Source organism: Strigops habroptila, chromosome 2, assembly GCF_004027225.2.
Source record: "Strigops habroptila isolate Jane chromosome 2, bStrHab1.2.pri, whole genome shotgun sequence".
NCBI lineage: Eukaryota > Metazoa > Chordata > Aves > Psittaciformes > Psittacidae > Strigops > Strigops habroptila.
Window position 1 is genome coordinate 18658636 of NC_044278.2, and position 7233 is coordinate 18665868.

The window sequence follows — 7233 nt, forward strand, 5'->3', positions numbered from 1 at the left end:
AGGGATTACCAGTATGAGTTATTATGAATACAATCTCATTATTAGTGCTGAAATTGTTGGCAGCTTTTCCATTGTTAAATAGTGCCTATTTGTTTTGTTCCTGCTATGGATGTGCAGAATACATTATACTACATAAGCTTCACATCCACTTTAAGCAATACTGTTTTGCAGATAGAAATAAGTTTGATTTTCACCATTTTTATTCAGGAAACAAAAAAAATTAAAAAAATACAACTTTAAGCTAGATCGAACCACACTCATCCATTTACATTTTGGATTAATTTACAATTTGAAGATGGAATCTAACTATTGCTCTAGAGTGGCTTGAAACCTCACTCTAGAATATCTGCTTTGTAAAGCCAGTTTTCCAATGGCTTTCTAAAAAACTTAAAACGCTAAAAAGCCAGAGTACCATAGAATTTCACTAAAACCTGCTTGCCAATGAGTATTCTTAATTATTTTTTATTTATTTTTAAGAAATGAGTGCCGAAGAACCTTACAGTTTATCTCCTTCTAAATTTAAATATTCAGGGAGGTATGTTTCACAAGGTACTTATATTTCTGTTAGAATCAGTCAGAAACCCATGGAATATCCTGAAAAAGTAGGGTGTTTCTCCCTCCCTAAAAAAAAAAAAAAAAAAAATAAAAATCCAATGTATTTTTGGTGGAGTTCCTGAAATTGCTTCTTTCTCCTACTTTGTGAGATTTGTGAAAGGAAGGTCCTGCTTGACTAACCTGGCCTCCTTCTACAGCAAGATGAGCTGCTTAGCGTAGGAGGGAAAGGCTGTGGATATTGTCTACCTAGACTTTAGTAAAGCCTTCAACACCATTTCCCGCAGCATCCTCCTGGAGAAACTGGCTGCTCATGGCTTGGACAAGTATATACTTCAGTGGGTAACAAACTGGCTGGCTGGGCCCAAGAGTGGTGGTAAATGGAGTTAAATCCGGTTGGGGCTGGTCACAAGTGGTGTTCTCCAGGGCTCAGTATTGGGGCCAGTTCTGTTTAATACCTTTATCAATGATCTGGGTGAGGGAATTGAATGCACCCTCAGTAAACCTACAGACCACACCAAACTGGGCAGGAGGGTTGATCTGCTTGAGGGTAGGAAGGCTCTGCAGAGGGATCAGGACAGGCTGGATCAACAGGCTGAGACCAGTTGTAAGAGGGTCAACAAGGCCAAGTCCTGGGTCCTGCACCTGTGTCACAACAACCCCATGCAAGGCTACAGGCTTGGGGAAGAGTGGCTGGGAAGCTGCTCAGCAGAAAAGGGGGAACTGGGACTGCTGGTTAACAGTCAGCTGAATATGAGCCAGCAGTGTGCTGGCAGTCTTATGAGGAGCAGCTGAGGGAACTGAGGTTGTTCGGCCTGGAGAAAAGAAAGCTCGGGGGGGACCTTGTTTCTCTCTACGATTACCTGACAGCATGTTGTAGCAAGGTGGGTGTTAGTCTCTTCTTCCAGGCAACAGCTGATAGGACAAGGAAATGGCCTCAAGTTGTGCCAGGGGAGGTTTAGATTGGAGATTAGCAAAAGATTCTTCACCAAAAGGTTTGTCAATCACTGGAGCAGACTGCCCAGGGAAGTGGTTGAGTCACCATCCCTGGAGGTGTTTAAAACATGTAGATGTGGTGCTTAGGAACATGGTTTAGTGGTGGAGTTGGCAGTGCTAGGTTGATGGTTGGACTCCATGATCTTATGGGTTTTTTGCAACCTAAAAAATTCAATGTCGGGGTTTTTTGGTTAGACCTGTAAACCCTACCATTTTTGACCCTCCTTTTTCTTCAGTCTGTGCAGACACCCTCTCTTCTGCTCTATAACACACCCAGTGGTCATTAAAGTTCCATTTGAACACAATTAAAAAGGACTATAATTTTTATGCGATTAAATTGAGCCAATTATTTCTTGAAGCCACAAGTGTATAATTTCCTATAAGCACTGAAGAAAAAAAATCAATATCCCAAGTTCATAAATTACTTATCGCTCCATCAGGCTGTCATTTGTTAATGCAACAGAAGGACACCATTCTGGACCCAGACAAGAATTTCAGCTTTCATTCATATAGAGAAGAATGCACATCAAAAATAAATCCACTAAAATCCGTCAAAAATAACAGAAGTAATCTCAGCTTACTATGTCCTGAAGACATAGCTGAAGACAGCTATTTCCAAATAAGAAACACTGATATGCAAAATGCCTCTGTACGACTAAAAAGTTGCACATGGTTGTTGCCATAGGTGACATTTTAATATTTTGGTATGTTTTTTACTAGTTTTGGAATCAGTTCAACATACCACCTGCAATTACAGTTAGTGTTTATGAAGCCGAGTGCTAGAAGTCACATGTACATGTTTAAAAAGAACTACCAAAATATTTGTGTACTTTGTGCTAGTTTTCTTAATGTCATGCACTGTTCATGAAAGCTGCAGCTGTAGAAACTGTCTATTCTCAGGCTTTTGTTGTGGGGTTTTTTTTTTGTTTTTTTTTTTTTTTTTAACCTAACATTATCTTTCTAGGTTCTCAGCTTCCTTCACAAAGTCTATATCACTGTCATGGCTCTCCATTTTTACATATAACAGCAATTAATTTTTGCAACCACCACATATATTAAAATCTCCTATATCCATTTATGCAGAGGAAGCAGCGGAGGTATTCAGAAAAAATCAGGCATTCAAGCAAAGCAAAATGCTGTCACTCCACAGTTCACATCCTGATACGGGTCTATCAAGCCATTACATCTCTTCAAAAAAAGCATTTGGGGCTGGTTAGAGAAGAATCACACTGACAGCTGTTATGTCAGGAGCACAAGGGTCTTATTACCAGAACAGCAGTTCCTGGGCATGAAAGCATAACTGGATGAAGTTGTAGTAGGGTCAGCTCCCTTTTTTGTCCTCCTGACATAGATAAATTGAACACCACATAGTTTATTCTGTATATGCCTTTGTGATGTGACCTTGGAGTAAGAGTGCCTATCTAATCTGAGTGGATATGAAAGTTGTCATGTTACTTCCCCAAATAAAAGAAGGCTTCGTCCAGTATTAGTAGGTCAAGAATTCATTCATCCTGTGAAAGCCTACTCTGAACAAAGTGAAAAGCAATTCTGATCACACAAAGCTGCACCTGGCTCTCTCTAGCTGGTTTCAGAGTTAGAAACCAGCATGTCCAGAGGGGACACAATGCTTTAAGTTGCAAGATGTTATTTGAAATACTGCTCTTTGAAGTGGGGGTTGAGAGGGGGCAAATCACATTAACATAAGCACATAAACATCATTTCATCATCTCAGGCCTGGGAAGACAATTTGTAGAATGATATGATGTATTGAATTTCACATGTCTTCCTGTTGCCCATCAGAGCTTTCCAAACCTAACCATTCAAAATCTATACATAAAAGCTCTCACTTTTCTTCAAAGCCTAATCAACTAAGAAAGGGTCCTTAAGAACACAGGTAGTTCCTCCTCCTTCACATACTGTAAAGTTCTTTTGTCAAGTGAAAGAGGAAGCCTAGTACCTTTATTAATCTATGATCAAATATTAAAAATTCTTATTGTAAGGATTTTTTGCTCACCTGACAAGCATATGTATAACCACATTGCCTATGAACTCACTGTTTGCTCAAATTCAAAACTGTCATCTGTATTTCAATAAAGTTGACAAATGAATAGAGATCTGAGAGTTGTCCATTTCTTATATGCATTACGAAACTAATCAGTAGGTAGAAGAGAGACACCTTAACCCTGATCCTACTAAAGGAAGGCCAGAGTCTGTACCAGGCACTGGCAAACCCAAACACAAGGTTTCTTAATAGGACAGAAGGGAAGGAAAAAGGATCCCTGAGTTTTGTTGATTACAGAACCACTTATACACCAAATTGTAAAGATCCAAGAAACTGAGAACTTACAGTTGAACCAGTTCCCTAGATGCTCTTTTCCATTAGAGTATGACATCAAGGTCCAGATCTTCCCAGGCAGGTAAATTTTGAGGAGGATACTTCAGTTTTGTGAACATGGAAGAATTTTATGTACTCTTAAAAATTCTTCAATACGTAGAAGAGAGTTTAACTAGCACAAACTCATAGCAGCCCACCTTTTCTCCATGTCATTTGGCACTGGGAACAGAGCAGGATTCTTCAGACATGACCAACTAATTTAGAGGCACAAATTTCATCTGTGTCCCCTGTGCTGCCAAACCACTACAGCTCCTATTCTGGAGCAATACAGCAGAGCCTGAACTGGCTGTTACAGACATGGTGGTCAGTACAGCATTGGAGCAGCCTGGTTTCAGATTACAGCTCTAAAATATCAGCATTGTCCAACCAGTAATCTCTTTTGAGTTCCGTATCCCAACAGGTATGAGACAACTTAGCACAGCCAGAGTGCAGACTGAAAGCTTAGCAAGGATTTATGTACAAAGCCAGACCCTGTTGGACAGGATCAATTCAAACAGAGGAAAGGAAAAGAGCAAAAAGCCTTTTAGGCCACACTTGAAGGAGGATGACCTTCTGGGACCCTGCTGATTATTTACATGATTGCTTGCCAAGAAACAAGTGCTGCACTGCCCTCCAGCCTCAGCAGCCAGCATTATGGATCCCTGCACATTGGTAAATTTAGTTCCAGCCCCAGGCTCAGCTGCAATTGCTGAATATGGTGACAAACTATTTTTAAAACATGGTATTGAGACACATGCAAAGCCTAAAAAAAAAAAAAAAAAAAAAAAAAAAAAAAAAAAAAAAAAAATCAAAAAAAAAAAATCAGTCCATTTCAAGGCTGGTAGTCAGTTCTAATTTCATTTGAAAGGTACAGATCTCCAAGTAGTCTGCTTTTGTTAATAATCCTCAATTCTACCACTGGGCCCACTGGCTTAGAGCTGGATATAAGCTAAAATCTTTTAAACAAACCCTGATGCAGCAAAGCAGGTCAGCACTGAATGATACAAATGTAATTACATCAATCAAGTTTCAAGCAAAGAAGGCCCTTCCAGTGGCTTAGTGCAGAGTTGGGGTTGATTTTTTTTTTTTCTCTTTTATTTCTGCCCTCCTTACTCTTCCCTAAGGCATTAGATTCTTGCACAGGTAGACTTAGACTCTGCACATTTTGACATGCTTTTTAGGGGTTTCAAAACTAGTCAACAAAAGTTTTTCTCTGACCCTTACCCAGAATAATATTCCAAGGACTCCCTTCCCAGTGACCAAATTTCTCTATATTCTTTTTCCCCCCAAAACTACCCCCACCCCCCCCTGCAGAAAGAGAGCCTTACTCCAGGAGTAGGTTCATAGAGGTTGCCACCTCCTATCCTGTTTCATTAGATACTGTGTTGCTTTACTTCCCCTTTCATGCATCAGGAGCCACCACGTTTATATAAATCACCCAGGTGAATTGCCACCTGTTATAGGTGCAAGTACATGAGCAAGACAGAGCATGAAGCTTTAAAATACTTAACAGCCTACTTTGAAACTAATGTGAAAAATTGATACTGGCAAAAGTTTACATCTTGGTGTATACATCTTATTCTAACCACAGTATTATAAGATTGGGTTATATTAGTCACAAGTGTAGGCTTAACGTATCTTTGTCCTGATACAGGATTGTTCAAAGAGGGAGACTTCACATGCAAGCCTTATTTGCAGATACCAGTTCCCAAAGGATCTTTTGCACAAGGTACTATACTGCTACCAGTTCTGTGCATCCTACGAACTCCTCAACTGCCATCAAGCAAAATACTGATGCTGCTCAGCTACACCCTGGGTTTTATAGATTTTTTCCTCTGAATTCCATAGTTCTCTGGGTATCCTGTTCACTCCCACTGAAAGTAGTAAAGGAACCTAATGGAAACAGCATGAAGAGAAAATAAACTACTGAAACAAAATAAAGAGAGCAAATTAATTTAAAACAAAAGATAAGTGTGAACTGGGCACTTTCTGGTTTCTTCTTCTAGCAGAAATTAATGATATGGAGTATCAGACAGGGATAAGAGAAAAGTAACCCTCTTTTCTCCAAACAATAATACAGTAATAACTAGCTTATTGCTTTGTGCAACAGCCCTGTAATTTGGAGGCATTTTTCTTCTAAGAGATTTAACAGTGATTTGAAGGAGAGAAATAATGGAAGGGATTTTAAGACTTCCTAGTACTTAGCAGCATCCTGCACAGACAGCACTAAAATTTGTTTTGAAAGTGTTACCCCTTGTTGCCTACATTTCAGTAAAATTCTCTCTCTAAAACTGAGGGTTTTTTACAAAACCCAAACCAGGCCTGTTTATTAACAAGAATTCATTCACTGCAACTGAGTTGTTATTCACATTTACATTTGTGCCAGGGATCCTGGGCAGTGTCTGAAAACTCCAAGTCTTGCAAGTTTTCTTAGAACCCAAGCGCTTTCTAGTCAAAGCTTGCTTGTTCAGAATATTTCTGTTATCCAGCTGGAAATGTGAAGATAAAGAGGGAGAACAACATTTAAGCTTGATGACCCAAGCAAACCATGTCATGAAAACCTAGTGCACTAACCTTTCCTCCATATGGTAAGGACTTCTAAACACATCCAAATAAAAGGCACCAAAACCAAGTGACCATCAACATACTCCAGCCACTATGAACAACAAATGCTTGAAGACCTTGTGCAAACCAACCAAAATCTGGTGTTCATTTTAGTGCTCACAAAGAGTAGAAACATATACATGTATAACCCAGTCTCACTGAAAAAAGCATTATAGAAATATTAGTAAATCAGAATGAAAGTGCCTTTAAAGCAGGCCTCTTATAGGGATTGGCAGACTTGACTTAGATTTCATTAGCTAGTATTACAGCAGGGGCAGATCTGAAGGCCAAGCAGCTGGAGGGCAATTTCCACTCTACAGCAACTCCAGAACCTTTACTTTATGCTATGCCTAGCATGGTCTTGCAGAGTGAGCAGCCATAAACTTTTAAAGTGCTCTAGGTGTACCACCAGCATCTTCGCTCAGTTTCATCTTGCAAGAGGCTGGTTCACTTTTTCTAAATAGATTCTCCAGCAGGGACAATTGGGAGACACTGGCAGAAGCCCCACCTTCATCCAATCTAACACACTGAAGTAGATACACATTTGGGTATCCTAAAGCACTCATATGTAGCCAAAGCTTGTTCCTACATCACTAGGCTTATCTCAGTGTTTGCATCAGCAAATAATTTGGGGCTGAAGTAACCACCTCCAATGACACAGGATGAAACAAAAATTGGAGTCAAATTTAGAGAAAATAAAAGATAAC

General features: G+C 39.6%; 1 long non-coding RNA gene across 1 annotated transcript in view; it reads right to left on the bottom strand.

Moving 5' to 3' along the window:
- The window catches only part of LOC115601568, a 96114-nt gene extending 89168 nt beyond the window's left edge, over positions 1 to 6946 (bottom strand). The window contains exon 1 of the long non-coding RNA XR_003989397.1: positions 6936 to 6946. This is a non-coding gene — a long non-coding RNA (uncharacterized LOC115601568). The remainder of the gene's footprint in view (positions 1 to 6935) is intronic.
- Positions 6947 to 7233: the final 287 nt, after the last annotated feature.